General features: G+C 43.1%; 1 pseudogene; it reads right to left on the bottom strand.

The window, feature by feature from the left end:
* Nucleotides 1–17,802, bottom strand: part of LOC135568048 (regulator of G-protein signaling 6-like) — a 47,172-nt pseudogene extending 29,370 nt beyond the window's left edge.
* Nucleotides 17,803–27,885: the final 10,083 nt, after the last annotated feature.

Genomic DNA, 27,885 nt, shown 5'->3' with positions numbered 1-27,885 from the left:
TATAATACAACATACAACATCTAATATACAACATCTAATACAACATCTAATAGAACATACAACATCTAATAGAACATACAACATCTAATACAACATTTAATAGAACAACATCTAATACAACATCTAATAGAACATACAACATCTAAACATATAATACAACATCTAATACATACAACATATCTAATAGAACATCTAATAGAACATACAACATCTAATACAACATACAACATCTAATAGAACATACAACATCCAATACAACATCTAATATAACATCTAATAGAACATACAACATCTAATACAACATACAACATCTAATAGAACATACAACATCCAATACAACATCTAATAGAACATACAACATCTAATATAACATCTAATAGAACATACAACATCTAATACAACATATAATAGAACATACAACATCTAATATAACATTGAATATAACATACAACATCTAATAGAACATTGAATATAACATACAACATATTGTAGAACATTTAATAGAACATACAACATCTAATAGAACATTGAATATAACATACAACATATTGTAGAACATTTAATAGAACATACAACATCTAATAGAACATTTAATAGAACATACAACATCTAATAGAACATTTAATAGAACATACAACATCTAATAGAACATTTAATAGAACATCTAATAGAATATACAACATCTAATAGAACATCTAATATTACAGCCAACATCTAATAGAACATCTAATAGAACATCTAATAGAACATAAAACATCTAATACAACATGTAATATAACATACAACATCTAATAGAACATAGAACATATAACATCTAATAGAACATTTAATATAACATACAACATCTAATAGAACATTTAATATAACATACAACATCTAATAGAACATACAACATCTAATAGAACATACAACATTAATAGAACATAAAACATCTAATAGAACATTTAATAGAACATACAACATCTAATAGAACATTTAATAGAACATCTAATAGAATATACAACATCTAATAGAACATAATAACATACAACATCTAATAGAACATTTAATAGAACATATAACATCTAATAGAACATTTAATATAACATACAACATCTAATAGAACATTTAATATAACATACAACATCTAATAGAACATTTAATAGAACATATAACATCTAATAGAACATTTAATAGAACATATAACATCTAATAGAACATTTAATATAACATACAACATCTAATAGAACATCTAATATAACATACAACATCTAATAGAACATACAACATCTAATAGAACATTTAATAGAACATACAACATCTAATAGAACATACAACATACAACATCTAATAGAACATACAACATCTAATAGAACATACAACATTAATAGAACATAAAACATCTAATAGAACATCTAATAGAACATTTAATAGAACATATAACATCTAATAGAACATTTAATATAACATACAACATCTAATAGAACATCTAATATAACATACAACATCTAATAGAACATACAACATCTAATAGAACATTTAATAGAACATATAACATCTAATAGAACATTTAATATAACATACAACATCTAATAGAACATGTAATAGAACATACAACATATAATAGAACATCTAATATAACATACAACATCTAATAGAACATACAACATCTAATAGAACATTTAATAGAACATACAACATCTAATAGAACATACAACATACAACATCTAATAGAACATACAACATCTAATAGAACATACAACATTAATAGAACATAAAACATCTAATAGAACATCTAATAGAACATTTAATAGAACATATAACATCTAACAGAACATTTAATATAACATACAACATCTAATAGAACATACAACATCTAATATAACATCTAATATAACATACAACATCTAATAGAACATACAACATCTAATATAACATACAACATCTAATAGAACATACAACATTTAATAGAATTCACAACATCTAATAGAATATATAACATCTAATAGAACATTTAATAGAACATACAACATCTAATACAACATTTCATAGAACATACATCTAATAGAACATCTAATAGAACATCCAACATCCAATAGAACATACAACATCCAAAATGACATCTAATAGAACATCCAACATCTAATAGAACATACAACATCTAAAAGAACATACAACATCTAATAGAACATCCAACATCTAAAATTACATCTAATAGAACATCCAACATCTAAAATTACATCCAATAGAACATCCAACATCTAAAATTACATCCAATAGACATATAATAGAACATCTAATATAACATCCAACATCTAACAGAACATCTAATATAACATCCACCATCTAATATAACATCCGACATCTAATATAACATCCAACATCTAATGTAACTTCCAACATCTAATATAACATCCAACATCTAATATAACATCTAATAGAACATTCAACATCTAATAGAACATTCAACATCTAATATAACATCTAATAGAACATCCAACATCTAATAGAACATAAAACATCTAATATAATATACAACATCTAATAGAACATACAACATCTAACAGAACATCCAACATCTAATAGAACATCAAATAGAACATCCAACATCTAAAATTACATCCAAAATCTAATAGAACATCTAATAGAACATGCAACATCTAATAGAACATACAACATCTAATAGAACATCTAATAGAACATACAACATCTAATAGAACATTTAATAGAACATACAACATCTAATAGAACATCAAACATCTAATAGAACATCCAACAGAACATGTAATATAACATACAACAACCAATATAACATCTAATAGAACATCCAACATCCAAAAGAACACACAGAAGTACCTCTTTCTCCACGTCCGCTTTGGTGCTTTTTCTGGCTATTTGTGATGGTGTGTGTACAGGGCTCTGAGACTGACCCTCGTCTATCAGACCATACACTGACTGGACAGGGGGATGGAGAGAAGGAGAGAGAAATTTAAGAGAAGAAAGAAGAGGGAAGTGTGCTATGTTACCATCCCATTCCTCAATATTCAAACTTTATTTTTGTAAAGCCTTCAACATTGTCTTGTGACCCACCCACTTACACCAACCCAATAGTTCTGGCCACAGTCTAGTGAATCACTACCCCTCCTGTCACCAGTACCTTCTTGACTCTCTGTGGGTTCCTCACCGTCTGCATTTCACTGACCCATCCACTCTGTCACACACTGTTCACCACAACCTGGCTGTAGAACATAATCACAGGATCAACCACCTATGTCAGCAGGCACACACTGTAAGGAAACCTTTTCAAAATAGAAATTCAGTGTTAGCAGTCCAGGTACAGTAATGTTTCACTCATTCACTCACTCACTCACTCACTCACTCACTCACTCACTCACTCACTCACACACCACCACTCACTCACTCACACACCACCACTCACTCACACACACACCACCACATAATCACTCACTCACTCACTCACTCACTCACACATACCACAGGTCTATGGACATCCCAGAAAGCTCTTTCTTGACTATCTAGAATCTTCCTCTCAATTCTATCCTTTTTCCTGTCGATCCTGGAGAAGAAGAAGAAGAGAGGGGGGAGAGAGAGAGAGAAAGAAAGAGGGAGAGAGAGAGAGAGAGAGAATGAGAGAGAGAGAGAGGACAGGGGAGAAGAGAAAGAAAGAAAGAGGGAGAGAGAGAGAGCGAGAGAGGACAGAGGGAGAGAGAAAGAAAGAAAGAAAGAAAGAAAGAAAGAAAGAGAGAGAGAGAGAGAGAGGACAGAGGGAGAAGAGAGAGAGAGAGGACAGAGGGAGAAGAGAGAGAGAGAGAGAGAGAGAGAGGACAGAGGGAGAAGAGAGAGAGAGAGAGAGAGAGAGAGGGAGAAGAAGACTGTGTTAAACATAGCCTAAGGGTGTTTCCTTAGTAATAAATAAACATCCAACCAAATACAATACACTTACTAATATAAACAGAAGAAAACACACACACACACTTGGTTATTCTGTCCTTGTGGGGACCTAAAATTGATTTCCATTCAAAATCATATTTTCCCTAACCCCTAAACATAAGCCTAACCCTAACCTTAATCCAAACACTAAAACTAACCCTAAACCTATAACCCTAACCCTAAAACTAACCCTTTACATTTACCATAACCCTAATTGTAACACTAATGGTAACCCTAACCCCTAAACCTAACCCTAAGCTTAAAATAGCCTTTGTCCTCATGAGGATGGGGGAAATGTCCTTTTACTATCCTTGTAGGGACTTTTGACGATTTTAGGTTTAAGAACAGCCCACACACACACACACACACACACACACACACACACACACACACACACACGACAACTTCACTTACTTGACTTGAGCCTCGGCCTGCATGAAGATAAACTCCCACTTCCTAGTGAAGGCTCTCTGTAGTCTGGCTAGGTTCTCCTGATTAATGGAGAGAAGGAGGGGAGAGAGGGAGAGAGAGGGAGAAAGGGAGAGGAGAGGGAGGGAGGGAGGGAGGGAGAGGAGAGGGAGGGAGGGAGGGGAGAGGAGAGGGAGGGAGGGAGGGAGGGAGGGAGGGAGGGAGGGAGGGGAGAGCTTTACGCGTAATGTTTACAGTGTTTACAGACAGTCATATTGATGGATACTATAATCTACGATTTTGGACACTCCAGGCCTGTGTCCCACATTTTCTTATAGGCCCTGGTCAAAAGTAGTTCACGATATAGGGAATAGGGTGTCATTTGGGACGTAGAACGAGACTGGTACCTACCGCCTCATAATCACATCGCACTGGTACCTACCGCCTCATAATCACATGACACTGGTACACACGGCCTCATAATCACATCACACTGGTACCCACGGCCTCATAATCACATCACACTGGTACCCACGGCCTCATAATCACATGACACTGGTACCCACGGCCTCATAATCACATGACACTGGTACCCACCGCCTCATAATCACATGACACCAGTACCCACGACCTCATAATCACATCACACTGGTGCCCACCGCCTCATAATCACATGACACTGGTACCCACGACCTCATAATCACATCACACTGGTGCCCACCGCCTCATAATCACATGACACTGGTGCCCACCGCCTCATAATCACATGACACTGGTACCCACCGCCTCATAATCACATGACACTGGTACCCACGACCTCATAATCACATGACACTGGTACCCATGACCTCATAATCACATGACACTGGTACCCATGACCTCATAATCACATCACACTGGTGCCCACCGCCTCATAATCACATGACACTGGTACCCACCGCCTCATCCATCCATCACATCACATCGCACTGGTACCATCCATCCATCCCACTGGCCATCCACATCCATCATAATCACATCACACTGGTACCCACGGCCTCATAATCACATGACACTGGTACCCACGGCCTCATAATCACATCACACTGGTACCCACCGCCTCATAATCACATGACACTGGTACCCACGGCCTCATAATCACATGACACTGGTACCTACCGCCTCATAATCAGCCAGCTCCAAACGAGTCTTGTTCTGCATGGTCCTCTTGCACAGATAGATAGCTGGAGGAGAGAGGGAGAGAGAGAGAGAGAGAGAGAGAGAGAGAGAGAGAGAGAGAGAGAGACAGAGAGAGAGAGAGAGAGAGAGAGAGAGAGAGAGAGAGGGGGGAGAGAGAGAGAGAGAGAGAGAGAGAGAGAGAGAGAGAGACCTGAGACTGAGCCTTATCAGTGGTTCTGTAAAATCCTTTCCCTTCAATCCATTCATCCCTCTCCCTCTCCACCCATCCCTTCCTCCCTTCCTCCCTTCCTCACCCTGCATTGCTCTTACCTTCTCTTCTCTATCTCCCTCTCCCCACATCCATCCATCCCACTTTCCCCACATCCATCCATCCCACTCTCCCTCTCCCCCATATCCATCCATCCATCCCACTCTCCCTCTCCCCATATCCATCCATCCATCCATCCATCTCCTCTCCCTCTCCATCCATATCCATCCATCCATCCCACTCTCTCTCTCCCCCATATCCATCCATCCATCCATCCCACTCTCCTTCCCCATATCCATCCATCCATCCATCCCACTCTCTCTCTCCCCATCCATCCATCCATCCATCCATCCCACTCTCCCTCTCCCCATATCCATCCATCCATCCCACTCTCCCCCCTCCCCATATCCATCCATCCATCCATCCATCCATCCCACTCTCCTCTCCCCATATCCATCCATCCATCCCACTCTCCCTCTCCCCATATCCATCCATCCATCCCACTCTCCCTCTCCCCATATCCATCCATCCATCCATCACTCCATCCATCCATCCCACTCCTCTCCCATATCCATCCATCCATCCCACTCTCTCTCTCCCCATATCCATCCATCCATCCCACTTTCCCTCTCCATCCATCCCATCCATCCATCCATCCATCCCACTCTCCTTCTCCCCATATCCATCCATCCATCCCATTCTAATCTCCCTCCATCCATCCATATCCATCCATCCATCCCACTCTCTCTCTCCCCATATCCATCTCATCCATCCCACTCTCCCTCTCCCCATATCCATTCATCCATCCATCCCACTCTCCCTCTCCCCATATCCATCCATCCATCCATCCCACTCTCCCTCTCCCCACTTCCATCCATCCATCCATCCATCCATCCCACTTTCCCCCATATCCATCCATCCATCCATCCATCCCACTCTCCCTCTCCCCATATCCATCCATCCATCCCACTCTTCTCCCCCCATATCCATCCATCCATCCCACTCTCCCTCTCCCCATATCCATCCATCCATCCCACTCTCCCTCTCCCCATATCCATCCATCCATCCATCCATCCCACTCTCCCTCTCCCCATATCCATCCATCCATCCCACTCTCCCTCTCCCCATATCCATCCATCCATCCATCCATCCACTCTCCCTCTTTCCCTATATCCATCCATCCATCCTACTCTCCCTCTCCCCATATCCATCCATCCATCCCACTCTCCCTCTCCCCATCCATCCATCCATCCATCCCATATCCATCTCCATCTCTCCCCATATCCATCCATCCATCCCACTCTCCCTCTCCCCCACATCCATCCATCCATCCATCCCATATCCCATCTCCATCCATCCCACTTCTCCCTCTCCCCATATCCATCCATCCATCCCACTCCCTCTCTCCCCATATCCATCCATCCATCCCACTTTCCCTCTCCCATATCCATCCATCCATCCATCCATCCATCCATCCCACTCTCCCTCTCCCCATATCCATCCATCCATCCCACTCTCCTTTCTCCCCATATCCATCCATCCATCCATCCATCCCCACTTTTTCCATCCCACTCTCCCCCTCCCCATATGGTTAGAGCCATCCATCTATCAAACCCCAGCTGACAAAGGTACAAATCTGTCTTCTGCCCCTATCCATCCATGTTCCATCCCACTGAAAATAAGAATGTGTTCTTAAACTCCCTGGTTAAATATCCATCCATCCATCCATCCCACTCTCCCTCTCCCATATCCATCCATCCATCCCACTCTCCCTCCCCATATCCCCATATCCATCCATCCATCCCACTCTCCCCTCTCCCCATATCCATCCATCCATCCCACTCTCCCTCTCCCCATATCCATCCATCCATCCCCCTCTCCCTCTCCCCCCATATCCATCCATCCATCCCTCTCTCCCTCTCCCCATATCCATCCATCCATCCCACTACTCTCCTCTCCCCATATCCATCCATCCATCCCACTCTCCCTCTCCCCATATCCATCCATCCATCCCACTCTCCCTCTCCCCATTCCATCCATCCACCTCCTAGTCCATCCATCCCACTATATCGTCCATCCATCCATCCATCCCACTCAGCTTAGAGTGGTTAGAGTCCCCAAGGTTGCAAGTTCATCCATCCCGCTCTCTCTCTCCCCAGGCAGTTAACCATCCATCCATCCCATCCATCCATCCCTCTCCCCATATCCATCCATCCATCCCCTCTCTCCCATATCCATCCATCCATCCCACTCTCCCTCCCCATATCCATCCATCCATCCCACTCTCCCTCTCCCCATATCCATCCATCCATCCATCCCCTCTCCATCCATCCCTCTCTCCCCATCCCCAGTACGGAAGGTTGCAAGTTCAAACCCCCGATATCCATCCCCCTCCATCCCACTCTCCCCCGTCTCCCCATATCCATCCATCCATCCCCACTCTCCCTCTCCCCATATCCATCCATCCATCCCACTCTCCCTCTCCCCATATCCATCCATCCATCCCTCTCCCTCTCCTTCCATCCCCATATCCATCCATCCATCCATCCTACTCTCCCTCTCCCCATATCCATCCATCCATCCCTCTCTCCCTCTCCCCATATCCATCCATCCATCCCACTCTCCCTCTCCCCATATCCAGCCATCCATCCCACTCTCCCTCTCCCCATATCCATCCATCCATCCCGCTCTCCCTCTCCCCATATCCATCCATCCATCCCACTCATCTTCCATCCATCCATCCATCCATCCCACTCATCTTCCATCCATCCATCCATCCCCCCTCCTCTTCACCCTCTCCTGGTCCTAGTCCCTGATTATATTTAGTTCCTCCCTGCTCACCCAGGGAGATGTCCACTGGAGCTGAGTAGTCTCCTGATTGTGACTGCTCTGAGAGCTGTGAGCTATCTATAATGTTCTTCGGGAGTGATGGTTGACACTGTCCTATAGGAGATGGTCTTATGATTTCTAGCCCCTTCAGTGAAGGACTCTCCACCTATCACAGAGCTTTGATTTGTTATACCATTTCTATGGACTTACCATAGTCTGTGTTCTCTGGTTCCCAGCAGTTAGAAGGCCAGAAATATGGAGCCTGAGGGTCAAGTGTGGGAGAAGTGGATAGAAGAGGATAGGAGAGAAGGAGAGGAATATAGAAATGTTTGGACAGAAGAGGGCAGGAGAGAAGGAGAGGAATAGAGAGATGTTTGGACAGAAGAGGCCAGGAGGGAAGGAGAGGAATAGAGAGATGTTTGGACAGAAGAGGGGGGAGGAGAAAAAGAGAGGAGAGGAATAGAGAGATGTTTGGATAGAAGAGGGGAGGAGAAACAGAGAGGAGAGGAATAGAGAGATGTTTGGATAGAAGGGGGAGGAGAAACAGAGAGGAGAGGAATAGAGAGATGTTTGGATAGAAGGGGGAGGAGAAACAGAGGGAGAGGAATAGAGAGATGTTTGGATAGAAGAGGGGAGGAGAAACAGAGAGGAGAGGAATAGAGATATGTTTGGATAGAAGAGGGAGGAGAAACAGAGAGGAGAGGAATAGAGAGATGTTTGGATAGAAGAGCGGAGGAGAAGAGAGAATGGAGAGAATGAAGGTATTATTGAGAGGTGAAAGGCATGGGGACAATATTAAAGAGGCAATAATTTACAGTAAAAACATTTGGCATTTTGTAAAGATATATACACTGAACAAATATATAAATGTAACATGTAAAGTGTTTGTCCCATGAGCTGAAATTTCCCATAATGCACAACAAATGTAATTCTCTAAAATGTTGCCTACAAATTAGTTTACATCCCTGTTAGTGAGCATTTCTCCTTTGCCAAGATAATCCGTCCACCTGACAGGTGTGGCATATCAAGAAGCTGATTAAACAGCATAATCATTACACAGATGCACCTTGTGCTGGGGACAATAAAGGCCCCTCTAAAATGTGCAGTTTTGTCACACAACATAATGGCACAGATGTCCCAAGTTTCGAGGGAGTGTGCAATTGACATGCTGACTAAAGGAATATCCACCAGAGCTGTTTCCAGAGAATTTAATGTTAATCTCTCTACCATAAGCCGCCTCCAAAGTCATGTAAGAGAATTTGGCAGTGCCGGCCTTCGCAGAGCACATATATGGCGGGTGGTTTGCTGATGTCAACGTTGTGGACATAGTGCCCCATTGTGGCGGTGGGGTTAGGGTACGGACAAAGAACACAATTGCATTTTATCGATGGCAATTTGAATGCACAAATTGCAGAGATCCTGAGGCCCATTGTCGTGCCATTCATCCGCCACCATCACCTCATGTTTCAGCATGATAGTTCACAGTCTCATGTTGCAAAGATGTGTACACAATTCCTGGAAGCTGGAAATGTCCCAGTTCTTCCATGGCCTGCATACTCACCAGACATGTCACCCATTGAGCATGTTTGGGATGCTCTGGATCAATGTGCACGACAGTGTGTTCCAGTTCCTTCAATATCCAGCAACTTTGCACAGCCATTGAAGAGTGGGACAACATTCCACAGCCCACAATCAACAGCCTGATCAACTCTATGCGAAGGAGAAGTGTCACGCTGAATGAGGCAAATGGTCACACCAGATACTGACTGGTTTTCTGATCTTTGACCAACAGATGCATATCTGTATTCCCAGTCATGTGAAATCCATAGATTAGGGCCTAATACATTTATTTAAATGGACTGATTTCCTCATGTGAACTGTAACTCAGTAAAATCTTTGTAATGGTTGCGTGTTTGCGTTTCTATTTTAGTTCAGTGTAGTTGATTCAACAGAAATAAATATCCAGTAGACGGCTTTCCATTTGTCATGCTGCGAACGCTTCCGAAAGAAAACGGCATTTTCTCTGTTGTTCGTTTTTTTTTCTTCTCTTTGTCGTTCTGCTAAACAAATTAAATGCTAATAACTTGTATTGTGGTTTATCATTATAAATTCAAAACACACTCCACCTCCTCCCCCTTAACGTTCACTAGGGTGACAGGTAGCCTAGTGGTTAGAGCATGGGGGCAGTAACCGTAAGGTTGCTAGTTCGATTCCCCAAGGTGAAAAATATGCCGATGTGCCATTGAGCAAGGCACTTTACTCTACTCTGCTCCATGATCCCACTCTCTAAGAGTATCTCAGCGAGCGTTAGAATGTGCACACAAAAAAATTAAACACATTTCCAGTTCACATGTGTAAAATAGGACAAGTGTAAGCACTCACAGATGTGTTATAATTCACAGACTTGTCTTCACTTCACTTCTTTAAGAGGAGGAATCAAGGTCAACTCCTGCATCGTTCTCTCCAATCATTCACTTATTTAAGAGGAGGAATCAAGGTCAACTCCTGCATCGTTCTCTCCAAACATTCACTTATTTTATTCAGCTTTCTGACTGGCTGGCTGACTGCTGTGAAGGGGATGCGTTCCCTCCACGTAGGTAGGAGGTGAAATGTCATCGACTGCATCCCAAGTGGCACCCTATTCCCTATGTAGTGCACTCCTTTTGACCGGGGCCCATAGGGCGCACAGGGCTCTGGTCCAAAAGTAGTGCACTATACTGTACATGGAATAGAATGTTTTGTTTTCCCTCTGTGAAGGTCTCTGAGCCTCCTGGTACAAGCATCTCAGAGTAGGAATGTTGATCTGGGATCAGTTTGGCCTTTAAGATCATAATGAATAACATTATGTGGATTATAAAGGGAACCTGATCCTAGATCAACATTCCTACTCTGAGAGGCTCTGTGTGAATAGAGACCCCCTTAACTGTTCTCTCTGTGGGTTCAGTTGTGATAAATATTTCACAGGATATTCCACCATTCATTATTAATGGGGGTCACAGACCCCCTTTGTAGAAACAGAGGAAGTATCTTAGCGGGTGTGGTGTTGTGTCGTACGGATCACGGATCAGGTTGGTTTTTGATTTGGTTCCATGACTGAATTGGAAAGTAATTGGTACTTTACAGTATATTTGGGGCGGCAGGGTGGCCTAGTGGTTAGAGCGTTGGACTAGTAACCGAAAGGTTTCATGTTCAAATCCCCGAGCTGACAAGGTACAAATCTGAAGTTCTGCCCCTGAACAGGCAGTTAATCCACTGTTCCTAAACCGTCATTGAAAATAAGAATTTGTTCTTAACTGACTTGCCTAGTTAAATTAAATATTTGTCCCCCTCAATCAGTCAGATGAATGCAGGGAAGCACTTTGGAGAAGCCATATCTCCCTCTCTAGACTGAGATAGAGACCAGGAAGTAGCATGAGAGAACAACTGGTCACGTTGGTGCAGTTTCCCTCACTGGCAATGTATACCCTTATATGGTCTTACTGCTCATCTGGAAGCTTCCTTGTAGCCTCACTGCTCACCTGGAAGCTTCCTTGTAGCCTTATATGGTCTTACTGCTCATCTGGAAGCTGCCTTATATGGCCTTACTGCTCACCTGGAAGCTTCCTTGTAGCCTTATATGGTCTTACCGCTCACCTGGAAGCTGCCTTATATGGTTTTACTGCTCACCTGGAAGATGCCTTGTAGCCTTATATGGTCTTACTGCTCATCTGGAAGCTGCCTTATAACCTTATATGGTCTTACTGCTCACCTGGAAGCTGCCTTGTAGCCTTATATGGTCTTACTGCTCACCTGGAAGCTGCCTTGTAGCCTTATATGGTCTTACTGCTCACCTGGAAGCGATAGAAGGATCCATCATCTTTGAGTGACAGGACGTGATCAGAGATGGGGAAGAAATATCCCTGAGCAGCAATCAGACTCCCGATGTGCATCGCCTCAGCTACAGGAAAAGGATGGAACACAGTCAGTGACTTACTTAAAATTATAAACTGGGTGATTAAAGCCCAGTTGCTGATTGCCTGACAGCCGTGGTATATCAGACCGTATACCACGGGTATGACAAAACAGTTATTTGTCCTGTTCTAATTACATTGGTAAACCAGTTTATAATAGCATTAAGGCACCTCAGGGGTTTGTGATATATGGCCAATATACCGCGGCTAAGGGCTGTATCCAGGCACGCCGCATTGCGTCGAGGTCAAGAACAGCCCTTAGCCGTGATATAATGGCCATATACCACACCACCTCGGGCCTTATTACTGGTTTATAACAGATTCATACTTTACTGAATGCTTATTAAAACTTCTTAAGGATAGGGGGCAGTATTTTGACGTCCGGATGAAAAGCCCAAAGTAAACTGCCTGCTGCTCAGGCCCAGAAGCATATAGGATATACATATAGATAGAAAACACTCTAAAGTTTCTAAAACTGTTAAAATAATGTCTGTGGGTGTAACAGAACTGATTTGGCAGGCGAAACCCCGAGGACAAACCATCCAATTGAGGTCATTGGATTTTCCAATGCTTTTCTACGGGAAACCCGATTTATTAGGACCCAAATTGCAGTTCCTATGGCTTCCACTAGATGTCAACAGTCAGTTCATAACGGACTCATACTTTACTGAATGCTTGTCAAGATGTTTCAGCTTTTCAATAGAAAACTCATTATGCTGAATTATATCCACGTAGAGTATGCGACAAGGAAGAGACCATTACAAACATGTAACACATGCTCTATTAATAGTTTATAAAGCGTGTTATTACATGTTTAGTAAGCTTTAATTGCCATTGAATACAACATATATATATATATATATATATATATATATATATATATAGTCTTCATGATGTGTACCCACCAGGATCCTCAATGGCTAGGTTCTTCATCAGCCACTGCACTATGTCTGCACCTGGTAGACACAGAGAGAGAAGAGAGAAACAGAGAGAGAAACAAAGAGAGAGAGGGAGAGAGCAAGAGGGAGAGAGAAACAGAGAGAAACATTGAGAGATAAACAAAGAGGGATAGAGAGAGAGAGAAACAGAGAGAGAAAGACGGAGAGAGAAAACAGAGAGAGAAACAGAGAGAGAAACACGGAGAGAAAGGGAGAGAGAAACAGAGAGAGAAACACAGAGAGAGAGGGAGAGAGAGAAACAGAGAGAGAAAGACGGAGAGAGAGGGAGAGAGAGAAACAGAGAGAGAAACACGGAGAGAGAGGGAGAGAGAGAAACAGAGAGAGAGAAACAGAGAGAGAAAGACGGAGAGAGAGGGAGAGAGAGAAACACGGAGAGAGAGGGAGAGAGAGAAACACGGAGAGAAAGGGAGAGAGAGAGAAAACACGGAGAGAGGGGAGAGAGAAACACGGAGAGAGAGGGAGAGAGAGGGAGAGAGAGAAAGAGAGAGAAACAGGAGAGAGAGGAGAGAGAGAAACACGGAGAGAGAGTGGTGTGTCTCTCTCTCTCTCAGAGTGTCTCTCTCGATATCTGAGTGTTTCTCTCTCTCTCGAGAGAAACACGTGTGTGTGTTCTCTCTCTCTCTCGATATCCGTGTGTGTGTCTGTCTCTCTCTCTCTCTCTCTCGATATCTGTGTGTGTGTCTCTCTCTCGATATCTGTGTGTCTGTCTCTCTCTCTCTCTCTCTCGATATCTGTGTGTGTCTCTCTCTCTCTCGATATCCGTGTGTGTCTGTCTCTCTCTCTCTCTCTCTCGATATCCGTGTGTGTGTCTCTCTCTCGATATCCGTGTGTGTGTCTGTCTCTCTCTCTCTCTCTCTCGATATCTGTGTGTGTGTCTCTCTCTCGATATCTGTGTGTGTGTCTCTCTCTCTCGATATCTGTGTGTCTGTCTCTCTCTCTCTCTCTCTCGATATCTGTGTGTGTCTCTCTCTCTCTCGATATCCGTGTGTGTGTGTCTCTCTCTCTCTCGATATCCGTGTGTGTGTTTCTCTCTCTCTCTCGATATCCGTGTGTGTGTCTGTCTCTCTCTCTCTCTCTCTCGATATCTGTGTGTGTGTCTCTCTCTCTTGATATCCGTGTGTGTGTCTCTCTCTCTTGATATCTGTGTGTGTGTCTCTCTCTCTTGATATCTGTGTGTGTGTCTCTCTCTCTTGATATCCGTGTGTGTGTCTCTCTCTCTCTCTCTCTCTCGATATCTGTGTGTGTGTCTCTCTCTCTCGATATCTGTGTGTGTGTCTCTCTCTCTCGATATCTGTGTGTGTGTCTCTCTCTCGATATCCGTGTGTGTGTTTCTCTCTCTCTCTCGATATCCGTGTGTGTGTCTGTCTCTCTCTCTCTCTCTCTCGATATCTGTGTGTGTGTCTCTCTCTCTCGATATCTGTGTGTGTCTCTCTCTCTCTCGATATCCGTGTGTGTGTCTCTCTCTCTTGATATCTGTGTGTGTGTCTCTCTCTCTTGATATCTGTGTGTGTGTCTCTCTCTCTCGATATCTGTGTGTGTGTCTCTCTCTTGATATCTGTGTGTGTGTCTCTCTCTCTTGATATCTGTGTGTGTGTCTCTCTCTCTTGATATCTGTGTGTGTGTCTCTCTCTCTTGATATCCGTGTGTGTGTCTCTCTCTCTTGATATCTGTGTGTGTGTCTCTCTCTCTTGATATCTGTGTGTGTGTCTCTCTCTCTTGATATCCGTGTGTGTGTCTCTCTCTCTTGATATCTGTGTGTCTGTCTCTCTCTCTCTCTCTCTCGATATCCGTGTGTGTGTCTCTCTCTCTTGATATCTGTGTGTGTGTCTCTCTCTCTCTCTCTCTCTCGATATCTGTGTGTGTGTCTCTCTCTCTTGATATCCGTGTGTGTGTCTCTCTCTCTATATATCCGTGTGTGTGTCTCTCTCTCTCTCTATATATCCGTGTGTGTGTCTCTCTCTCTATATATCCGCGTGAGCGCCAGCCGTTGCGCATTAGAAATAGTGTTCATTGATATGCTGCTCTGGTCCTCTGTGGCTCTGTGGTGATGTGTGTGTGTGTGTGCGTGCGTGCGTGCGTGTGTGTGTGTGTGCGTGCGTGCGTGTGTTGGCCAGATACACACAAAGACGCGTCTGTCTGCAACTCTACACTTTTCACCTGTGACGACGCTGGGTATCTTGGTCAGGAAGCTCTTGACAGTTCTGATGGGAACGCCCTCAGTCTCATCCTGGATACTGGTCACTATCTCCTCAATCTGCAGGGAGAGGGGAGCGATTGAGGTAAGGTATGTTTTTGAAAAGAGGAAGGTTACGGTTAAGATGAGAAGGATGAAGAGCAGGTGAGAGTGAAGGTGTATACGGTTAACACTGTATGGGAGGTCAGGGGTCAGAGTTCAAGTCAGTATAAAGATGCAGGTTAGAGAGCCGTTAGAGTTGACGTCATGGACATAAGAAGACACAGACGCAAGGTTAAAGGTCACCTGTCGGCCCCGCGGCCTAGGGACTCTCCCTCATCGCGGGGGGGGGGGGGTAACCTATCTTCAAAAGAACCCAGAGTCCCCCTGTCCCCCCCCCTCCTCTTTACCCACACACCACTTTACACATTATTTTCATTGAACCTTTGTTTATACAGGATATTCTGGAAATGAACTATTAATAATAAATTACACGATTGGTCACAACCGATGACATCACATCTGAAGGCCTATTACGTGGCTACAACCCGTTTAGTTCCAGAGCATTAAATACAACGCTCAGGTCTATCAACTTTATAGAGAGTGTGATGTGTCGACAGTGGGGTTTGAGCAAGAGGAGAAACACAGGCCGTTGACATTCTAATTACAGTCGCACACACACATACACACACGCACGCACGCACGCACATACACGCACGCACACGCACACACACACACGCATGCACACACACACGCACACACACACGCACACGCACGCACACGCACACGCACGCACACACACACACACACATACACACACACGCACACACCATCACATTAGCCATCACCCAGTGATAAAACAGAGCGGTGTGTGTATGTGTGTTTATGCCTGTGTGTGTGTTTATGCCTGTGTGTGTGTTTATGCCTGTGTGTGTGTTTATGCCTGTGTGTGTGGTGATTGAACGGTGGGAGACCATAGCTGCTTTTACTGGGCGTATTAATCGCACACACACACACACACACACACACACCTTAGGCGTATTAATCGCCCTGTATCCAGTGATAAAACATGTTTCCCACATCAGAGCATCTGATTATATTTGATTATCAATTGATTGCTAATTAATTACTTAAAAATCCTACATTGTGATTTTCTGGATTTTTGTTTTAGATTCCGTCTCTCACAGTTGAAGTGTACCTATGATAAAAAATTACAGACCTCTACGTGCTTTGTAAGTAGGAAAACCTGCAAAATCGGCAGTGAATCCAATACTTGTTTTCCCCACTGTATATTACTCTTACAGCATTTCCACGTGGGCGAGGATATTGGAAATGTAATCAAAGCCTACTGGATTATAAATTGTTTAGAACTAGGAGAGAATAATTTATAACTGACTTTTTCAGACATAGCATAGGTACAGCAGATCCCCTTATTGTATGGGACACTTTTAAATGTGCCTTTAGAGGCAATGCAATTCAGTACTCATCTATAAAACAAAAGCAATTTCGATCAAAAGAGTCCATATTAACAAAGGAAATTGAAGGACTAACAGTACAGTTAGATAGCAATAAAATCTGTACCATAGAGGCATAAGAATAAGAAAAACAAAAATAAATGGAGGAACTTATTCAGGAAAGATCCAGTGTAATATACTATAAAAATAAAGAACTGGATGGAATATGGGGAAAAATGTACCAAATTCTTTTTCAATCTTCAATATAGAAATGCTACCAAAACAAATGTATTAAACATTGTTACAAATGATGGAGTCACGCATGATTCACCAAAATATATTTGGAAAGAGGAAGTAAAGTACTTTAAGAATATGTTTTCGTTTCAGTCTCCTCCATCTCCACTAAATGAAACTAATTGTATGGATTTTGTTCCTAATAATAATGTAAAATGAACAGCTGTACAGAAAGACTCATGTGAAGGCCACATTACAGAGGAGCAACTTCCTGAAGCAATTAAAGCATTTAAGGCTGGGAAAACTCCAGGGCTGGATGGCATACCAGAGGAGGTATACCAAACTCCAGGGCTGGATGGCATACCAGAGGAGGTATACCAAACTCCAGGCCTGATGGCATACCAGAGGAGGTATACCAAACTCCAGGGCTGGATGGCATACCAGTGGAGGTATACCAAACTCCAGGGCTAGATGGCATACCAGTGGAGGTATACCAAACTCCAGGGCTAGATGGCATACCAGTGGAGGTATACCAAACTCCAGGGCTAGATGGCATACCAGTGGAAGTACACCAAACTCCAGGGCTGGATTGCATACCAGTGGAGGTATACCAAACTCCAGGGCTGGATGGCATACCAGTGGAGGTATACCAAACTCCAGGGCTGGATGGTATACCAGTGGAAGTATACCAAACTCCAGGGCTTGATGGCATACCAGTGGAAGTATACCAAACTCCAGGGCTGGATGGCATACCAGTGGAAGTATACCAAACTCCAGGGCTGGATGGCATACCAGTGGAAGTATACCAAACTCCAGGGCTTGATGGCATACCAGTGGAAGTATACCAAACTCCAGGGCTGGATGGCATACCAGTGGAAGTATACCAAACTCCAGGGCTGGATGGCATACCAGTGGAAGTATACCAAACTCCAGGGCTTGATGGCATACCAGTGGAAGTATACCAAACTCCAGGGCTGGATGGCATACCAGAGGAGGTATACCAAACTCCAGGGCTGGATGGCATACCAGTGGAAGTATACCAAACTCAGGGCTGGATGGCATACCAGTGGAAGTATACTAAACTTTTTTTCATATACTCAGAGGACCCTTATTAGCATGTTTTAATAAATCCTCTTCGGGCTAGGAGGCAGTATTTTCACATCCGGGTGAAAAACATGCCCAAAGTAAACTGCCTGCTACTCAGGCCCAGAAGCTAGGATATGCATCTTATTGGTAGATTTGGATGGAAAACACTCTGAAGTTTCTAAAACTGTTTGAATGATTTCTGTGAGTATAACCGAGCTTATTTGGCAGAAACCCAAGGCCAACCATCCAGGATTTTGTTTTTTTGAGGCCACTCTCATACCCAATGAGTTTTCTATGGGGATCTGGATTTCACTTGCTTGCAGTTCCTATCGCTTCCACTGGATGTCAACAGTCTTTAGAAGTTGGTTGAAGTTTTTCCTTTGTGTAATGAAGAAGTAGCCCTGTTCAGAACGAGGGTTGAGTGAAGTGTACTGTTTGTTAGAGGCGCGTGACTTGAAAGCACGCTCCACTTTGTTGTCCTCCGGTATTGAACACAGTTTATCCCGTCTGAAATGTTATTGATTATTTACATAAAAAAATACCTAAAGTTGTATTAGTTGTTTGAAATGTTTGGACAAAGATTACAGGTAATTTATGAGATATTTTGTAGTCATGTTGCGCTAGTTGGAACCTGTGTTTTTCTGGATCAAACGCGTCAAATAAATGGACATTTTGGATATGTAACAACGAAATTAATTGAACAAAAGGACCATTTGTGATGTTTATGGGACATATTGGAGTGCCAACAGAAGAAGCTCGTCAAAGGTAAGGCATGAATTATATCTTTATTTCTGAGTTGTGTGTCGCGCCTGGCGGGTTGTAATATGATTGTCTGTGTTCGTTTGATGGGGTGCTATCCTTAGATAATAGAATGGTTTGCTTTTGCCGTAAAGCCTTTTTGAAATCTGACACGTTGGCTGGTTTAACAACAAGTGTAGCTTTAATTTGGTGTATTGCATGTGTGATTTCATGAAATGTTAATAGTAATTTAATGTGAATTTGGCGCTAGCGGAACGTCTAGCCGTAACAGGTTTTAACCACTCCTATGTAAACGGTAGATTATCAGACACGCAACAAGAAGGTCTGATATCATTATTACTGAAACAGGACCCAAATGGTGTATATATAAAGATCCAGTCCATTTTAAAAAATGTAGACCTCTTTACACTTCAGTGTTGTGATGCAAAATCCCGGCAAAATGCTTGGCGCATTAAAATTGAAAAAGTATTGTCAGATATTATTCATCCTAATCAGACAGGTTTTTTAACATGGACGATACATTGGAGATAATATAAGACAAGGACTGGAAACAATAGAATACTATGAAATATTGGAGACACCAGGCCTGGTTTTCATTCCTGATTTAAAAAAGGCTCCTCTGTAACACATGAATATTTTACATTCATTCAGTGGCAGTAACATATCTAGATGAAGCATGGATTGTAGATTATTCCATGCCTCTGGCGCACAAGAAGAGAAGGCAGTCGTGACTAATACTGTGAATGTCCTGGGGACTTTAAGTAGCAACCACCTAGCAGATGGTTATCAGAATGGCACAGCCACTTTCGGTAGGGACCCGATGGATGGACAATAGAGCCCTGAGTACCAGGCCGTTAGGACCTGATGGAGGGACAATAGAGCCCTGAGTACCAGGCCATTAGGACTTGATGGAGGGACAATAGAGCCCTGAGTACCAGGCTATTAGGACCCGATGGAGGGACAATAGAGCCCTGAGTACCAGACCATTAGGACCTGATGTCAGCAACAGTAGAGACCTGAGTACCAGGCCATTAGGACCTGATGGGGGACAATAGAGCCCTGAGTACCAGGCCATTAGGACCCGATGGGGGACAATAGAGCCCTGAGTAACAGGCTATTAGGACCCGATGGAGGGACAATAGAGCCCTGAGTACCAGGCCATTAGGACTTGATGGAGGGACAATAGAGCCCCGAGTACAAGGCCATTAGGACCTGATGGAGGGACAATAGAGCCCTGAGTACCAGGCCATTAGGACCTGATGGGGGACAATAGAGCCCTGAGTAACAGGCCATAAGGACCTGATGGAGGGACAATAGAGCCCTGAGTACCAGGCCACTAAGACATGATGGGGGGGAAATAGAGCCCCGAGTACAAGGCCGTTAGGACCTGATGGAGGGACAATAGAGCCCCGAGTACCAGGCCATTAGAACCTGATGGAGGGACAATAGAGCCCTTGAGTACCAGGCCATTAGGACCTGATGGAGGGACAATAGAGTCCTGAGTACCAGACCATTAGGACCTGATGTCAGCGACAGTAGAGCCCTGAGTACCAGATCATTAGGACCTGATGGAGGGACAATAGAGCCCTGAGTACCAGGCCATTAGAGACAGGTATTACCAACACAAAACCAGAGTGCATACAAAGAGATTATAGTGACTCAAACAGTCTGTGCTTACTGCAGTCATGTCTCATGACTGCTGGTGTAAGGTGCACATGGTCAACGAGCCCTAGTAACATGATAACATGTGGAAAAAGTAAAGGGGTGAGAATGTTTTCTGAAGGCACTGTGACTAGCTAGCATGCTAACCTTAGCCAACTAATGAAAGTTATGTGAGCATCTCTCTCTTTCTTTCTTTCTCTCTCTCTCTCCCTCTCTCAATTGTTTTCTCTCTCCCCTCTCTCTCTTTCTCTCACTCTGCCCTCCCTCCCTCTTTCTCTCTCTCTCATTCTATACTCAACACTCTCTCTCTCTCGCTCCTTCTCAGAGTGCATCAAAGAGATTATAGTGACTCCCTCCCTCTGGAATTTTACTCTCATGTCTCATGACTGCTGGTGTGGCAGTAATATCTCTCCCTCCTCTTTAACATGATAACATGTCAAAAAGTATAGAATGTTTTCCACTCCCTCTTTCTCTCTCTCATGCTAACCTTAGCCAACTAATGAAAGTTATGTGAGCATCTTTCTCTCTTTTCTTTCTTTCATTCTATATCTCTCCCTCCTCTTTTTTCTCTCTCCTCTCTCTCTTTCTCTCATTCTATATCCCTCCCTCTTTCTCGCTCCTTCTCTCATTCTATATCTCTCCCTCCTCTTTCTCTCTCTCTCTCGCTCCTTCTCTCTCTGCATTCTCTCATCCTCTCTTTCTCTCCTCTCTCTCCTCCCTCTCTCTTTCTATATCTCTCTCCTCTTTCTCTCTCTCTCTCATTCTATATCTCCCTCCCTCCCTCTTTTCTCTCTCTCTCTCGCTCCTTCTCTCTCTCATTCTCTCTCCCTCCCTCTTTCTCTCTCTCTCTCTCCTTCTCTCTCTCATTCTATATCTCTCCCTCCCTCTTTCTCTCTCTCGCTCCTTCTCTCTCTCATTCTATATCTCTCCCTCCTCTTTCTCTCTCTCATTCTATCTCTCTCTCATTCTATATCTCTCCTCTTTTCTCGCCCTTCTCTCTCTCATTCTATATCTCTCCCTCCCTCCCTCTCTCTTTCTCTCTCGCTCCTTCTCTCTCTCATTCTATATCTCTCCCTCCCTCCCTCTCTCTTTCTCTCTTTCTCTCTCGCTCCTTCTCTCTTTCATTCTATATCTCTCCCTCCCTCTTTCTCTCTCTCTCTCTCCTCTTTCTCTGCCTCTCTCCTCTGTGACGACCCTCCCACTCTGTCTGTCCAAATTCTTTCTCTTTGCTCTTGTTTTCCTTAATAGGATGTCGGTGGGCGGAGCCGGGAGGGTTTGTCAGCGAATTGGGACTCATACACCTGTCCCCCATTCATTCGAGGAGACTCTCTCCACGCAGACACACTGTCGGATTTTAGTTCCCTCACTTACTCTACGGACTACACACACGGCATTCTTACTAGGATGTAGTTTACTTTGTTTAATAAATATATTTGTTGTTATTTCGTTATCTCTAAGGTTGTCTCCCTCTTTGTTACGGGCTAGGAGCTGGTTCGTGACACCTCTTTCTCTGCCTCCCTATCACTCTCTCTCTCTAACAAGCACTGCCAATTGATGGCTGAATAAATGTCTCAAGGTTAGGTGCAGAACACCTCAGGCTGATGAATGATGGGATTTCTGTTGGACACCAGTGTACCTTTCCTTATTTATACCCACAATGAATGTGCCAAGTCAAACGCAGCCACGCAGACAGTGAGTATCTAGTGCAAACAGTCAGATAATGGTTCACTACAGTAAACTGCCCTACCAAGCAACAAGGCAGTAACTGCTCATTTGGTCGAAAATTAGTTAATGTCATTTTTTGCAACATTAAATACATGTTTAATCATGTGGACAAGTATCCTGCCTCTGTTGTATTGTGTTTTGGAGAAAATGGGGGTCATGTTTAGCTGTAACTGTATTAAGTTACTGTGAAACCAAGGTAAATAAAAGCCATTTTTCACAGTTCCACGCTATGAGCAGTTTGCTTCTTTTTTAGCTTGGTACTAGCAGAATACTGGAACTAAATCAATGTTCCCTATATGGGGGAAAAGTACAGTCTTGATAAGTGTAAAACTCTGTTTAAGTGCAGTAGAGTTTTCCTGTTAAATTACATTATTTTTTATTTCTCCTACTACATGGTCAGGTGTAGTGCAGAAACCCATTGATATACTAAACCAAAGACAGGGCAGAAACAAGGCAAGATTTTACTAAACTGACCTTGGTATAAAAAAAAAACTATTCTGAACTGTAACTGACAAGACCAAGTATTACAGTGCATTTTGCAAGTATTCAGACCTCCCTTTCCCACATTTTTGTATTCAGACCCCTCCCCCTTCCCCACATTTTGTATTCAGACCCCTCCCCCTTTCCCTCATTTTGTATTCAGATCCCTCCCCCTTTTCCACATTTTGTTACGTAACGTCCTTATTCTAAAATGGATTAAAAAAAAGAAACAAATACTCATCAATCTACCCACAATACCCTATAATGACCAAGTGAAAACTTTGGGTTTTTTTTCACACAAAAACAAAACATAAATATCTTATGTGTTGTGTTATAAGACTCAAAATTGAGCTCAGGTGCATCCTGTTTCCATTGATCATCCTTGAGATATTTCTACAACTGTGGTAAATTTAATTGATTGGACATGCTTTGGAAGGCACACCTGTCTATATAAGGTCCCACAGTTGACAGTTAATGTCAGAGCAAAAACGAAGCTCTGAGGTCAAAGAATTGTCCGCAGAGCTCCGAGACAGGATCTGGGCACAGGTCTGGGAAGGGTACCAAAAATGTATGCAGCATTGAAGGTCCTCAAGAACACAGTGGCCTCCATCATTCCTAAATGGAAGACATTTGGAACCACCTAGGCTCTTCCTAGAGCTGTCCGCCCGGCCAAACTGAGCAATCGGGAGAAAGGCCTTTGTCAGGAGGCGACCAAGAACCCGATGGCTACTCTGACAGAGCTTCAGAGTTCCTCTGTGGAGATGAGAGAACCTTCCAGAAGCAGTCTGCAGCACTCCACCAATCAGGGCTTTATGAGATTAGCAGCTGGGAGATAGTAAGAGTGTGTGTCCCTGCACGCTTCTGCCTCTGAGAGAAGATTCACTTTACTTCAAAGACCACCTTTGGATGGACGGACGGACGGACGGACGGACAGACAGACAGACAGACAGACAGACGGAGACAGACAGACGGAGACAGACGGAGACAGACAGACAGACAGACAGACGGAGACAAACAGACAGACGGAGACAGACAGACAGACAGACAGACAGACAGACAGACAGACAGACAGACAGACAGACAGACAGTTCCATGACTCCCACAGCTTTTGTCAAGTACACATGGTTAGCAATGTGAGTGTAGCGAAATGCTTGCGCTTCTAGTTCCAGCAGTGCAGTAATCTCTAACAAGTATTCTAACAATTTCACAACAACTACCTTATACACACAAATCTAAAGGGGTGAATGAGAATGTGTACAGTTGAAGTCGGAAGTTTACATACACCTTTGTGAAAAACTGAGTTTAAATGTATTTGGCAATTCCTGACATTTAATCAAGTAAAAAATCCCAGTTTTAGGTCAATTAGGATCAGCACTTTATTTTAAGAATGTAATAATAACAATAATAGTAGAGAGAATGATTTATTTCAGCTTTTATTTCTTTCATCACATTCCCAGGGGTCAGAAGTTTACATGCACTAAATTAGTATTTGATAGCATTGCCTTTAAATTGTTTAACTCCTGCAGCAAAGCCCCCACAACATGATGCTTCCACCCACATGCTTCACGGTTGGGATGGTGTTCTTCCCGGCTTGCAAGCCTCCCCCTTTTTCCTACAAACATAACGATGGTCATTTTATTTATTTATTTAACCAGGTAGCCTAGTTGAGAACAAGTTCTCATTTGCAACTGCGACCTGGCCAAGATAAAGCTTGTTTGATAAAGCAGTTTGACACATACAACAACACAGAGTTACAGATGGAGTAAACAAACATACAGTTGATAATACAGTAGAAAAATCTATATACAGCATGTGCAAATGAGGTAGGATAAGAGAGGTAAGGCAATAAATAGGCCAGGGTGGTGAAGTAATTACAATATGGCAATTAAAAATTGGAATGGTAGGGTGTGCAGAAGATTAATCTACAAGTAGAGATACTGGTGTGCAAAGGAGCAAGTTAAGTAAATAAATACAGTATGGGGATGAGGTAGATTGGATGGGCTATTTACAGATGAGCTATATACAGGTGCAGTGATCTGTGAGCTGCTCTGACAGCTGGTGCTTAAAGCTAGTGAGGGAGGTAAGAGGTAAGAGTCTCCAGCTTTAGTGATTTTGCAGTTCGTTACAGTCATTGGCAGCAGAGAACTGGAAAAAGAGGCGGCCAAAGGAGGAATTGGTTTTGGGGGTGACTAGAGAGATATACCTGCTGGAGCGTGTGCTACAGGTGGGTGCTGCTATGGTGACCAGTGAGCTGAGATAAGGGGGGACTTTACCTAGCAGGGTCTTGTTGATGGCCTGAAGCCAGTGGGTCTGGCGACAGTATGAAGCGAGGGCCAGCCAACGAGAGCATACAGGTCGCAGTGGTGGGTAGTATATGGGGCTTTGGTGACAAAACGGATGGCACTGTGATAGACTGCATCCAATTTGTTGAGTAGAGTGTTGAAGGCTATTTTGTAAATGACATCGCCGAAGTCGAGGATTGGTAGGATGGTCAGTTTTACAAGGGTATGTTTGGCAGCATGAGTGAAGGATGCTTTGTTGCAAAATAGGAAGCCGATTCAAGGTTTCATTTTGGATTGGAGATGTTTCATGTGAGTCTGGAAGGAGAGTTTACAGTCTAACCAGACACCTAGGTATTTGTAGTTGTCCACATACTCTAAGTCAGAAGCGTCCAGAGTAGTGATGCTGGACAGGCGGGCAGGTGCGGGCAGCGATCGGTTGAAGAGCATGCAATTAGTTTTACTTGTATTTAAGAGCAGTTGGAGGCCACGGAATGAGAGTTGTATGGCATTGAAGCTCATCTAGAGGTTAGTTAACACAATGTCCAAAGAAGGGCCAGAAGTATACAGAATGGTGTCGTCTGCGTAGAGGTGGATCACAGAATCGCCAGCAGCAAGAGGGACATTATTGATGTATACAGAGAGGAGAGTCTGCCCAAGAATTGAACCCGTGGCACCCCATAGAGACTACCAGAGGACCGGACAACAGGCCAAACAGTTCTATTTTTGTTTCATCAGACCAGAGGACATGTCTCCAAAAAGTATGACCTTTGTACCCATGTGCAGCTGCAAACAGTAGTCTGGCTTTTTTTCTGGGAGTTTTGGAGCAGTGGCTTCTTCCTTGCTGAGTGGCCTTTCAGGTTATGTCGATATAGGACTTGTTTTACTGTGGATATAGATACTTTTGTACCTGTTTCCTCTAGCATCTTCACAAGGTCCTTTGCTGTTGTTCTGGGATTGATATGCACTTTTCGCACCAAAGTATGTTCATCTCTAGGAGACAGAATGAGTCTCCTTCCTGAGCGGTATGAGGGCTGCGTGGTCCCATGGTGTTTATACTTGTGTAATATTTTTTGTACAGATGAACAACCTATCCCTCAACGTAACCAAGACTTCCCGGGCTATCTGCATTGTGTCCCACCACCCACCAAACCCTCTTTTACACTACTGCTACTCTCTGTCCATCATATATGCATAGTCACTTTAACCATATCTACATGTACATACTAGCTCAATCAGCCTGACTAACCGGTGTCTGTATGTAGCCTCGCTACTTTTATAGCCTCTCTACTGTATATAGCCTCACTACTTTTATAGCCTCGTTACTGTATATAGCCTCGTTACTGTATATAGCCTCGCTACTTTTATAGCCTCGTTACTGTATATAGCCTCGTTACTGTATATAGCCTCGTTACTGTATATAGCCTCGTTACTTTTATAGCCTCGTTACTGTATATAGCCTCGTTACTGTATATAGCCTCGCTACTTTTATAGCCTCATTACTGTATATAGCCTCGTTACTGTATATAGCCTCGCTACTTGTATAGCCTCGTTACTGTATATAGCCTCGCTACTTTTATAGCCCCGTTACTGTATATAGCCTCGTTACTGTATATAGCCTCGCTACTTGTATAGCCTCGTTACTGTATATAGCCTCGCTACTTTTATAGCCTCGTTACTGTATATAGCCTCATTACTGTATATAGCCTCGCTACTTTTATAGCCTCGTTACTGTATATAGCCTCGTTACTGTATATAGCCTCGTTACTGTATATAGCCTCGCTACTTGTATAGCCTCGTTACTGTATATAGCCTCGCTACTTTTATAGCCTCGCTACTTTTATAGCCTCATTACTGTATATAGCCTCGTTACTGTATATAGCCTCGCTACTTGTATAGCCTCGTTACTGTATATAGCCTCGCTACTTTTATAGCCTCGTTACTGTATATAGCCTCGTTACTGTATATAGCCTCGCTACTTTTATAGCCTCGTTACTGTATATAGCCTCGCTACTGTTATAGCCTCGCTACTGTATATAGCCTCGCTACTTTTATAGCCTCGCTACTGTATATAGCCTCGCTACTTTTATAGCCTCATTACTGTATACAGCCTCGCTACTGTATATAGCCTCATTACTGTATACAGCCTCGTTACTGTATATAGCCTGTCTTTTTACTGTTGTTTTTATTTCTTTACCTACCTATTGTTCACCTAACACCTTTTTTGCACTATTGGTTAGAGCCTGTAAATAAGCATTTCACTGTAAGGTCTACCTACACCTGTTGTATTCAGCATTTCACTGTAAGGTCTACCTACACCTGTTGTATTTAGCATTTCACTGTAAGGTCTACCTACACCTGTTGTATTCAGCGCATGTGACAAATAAACTTCGATTTGATTTGATTTGGTACTTTCAGGCGTTTGTAAATTGCTCCCAAGGATGAACCAGACTTGTGGAGGTTTATTTTTTTCTGAGGTCTTGGCTGATTTCTTTAGATTTTCCCAATTTTCATTTGTCAAGCAAAGAGGC

Source organism: Oncorhynchus nerka, unplaced genomic scaffold (assembly GCF_034236695.1).
Source record: "Oncorhynchus nerka isolate Pitt River unplaced genomic scaffold, Oner_Uvic_2.0 unplaced_scaffold_1729, whole genome shotgun sequence".
Classification (NCBI taxonomy): domain Eukaryota; kingdom Metazoa; phylum Chordata; class Actinopteri; order Salmoniformes; family Salmonidae; genus Oncorhynchus; species Oncorhynchus nerka.
Note: the sequence above shows the minus strand (reverse complement) of the source record. Positions and strands in the feature narration are given on the sequence as shown.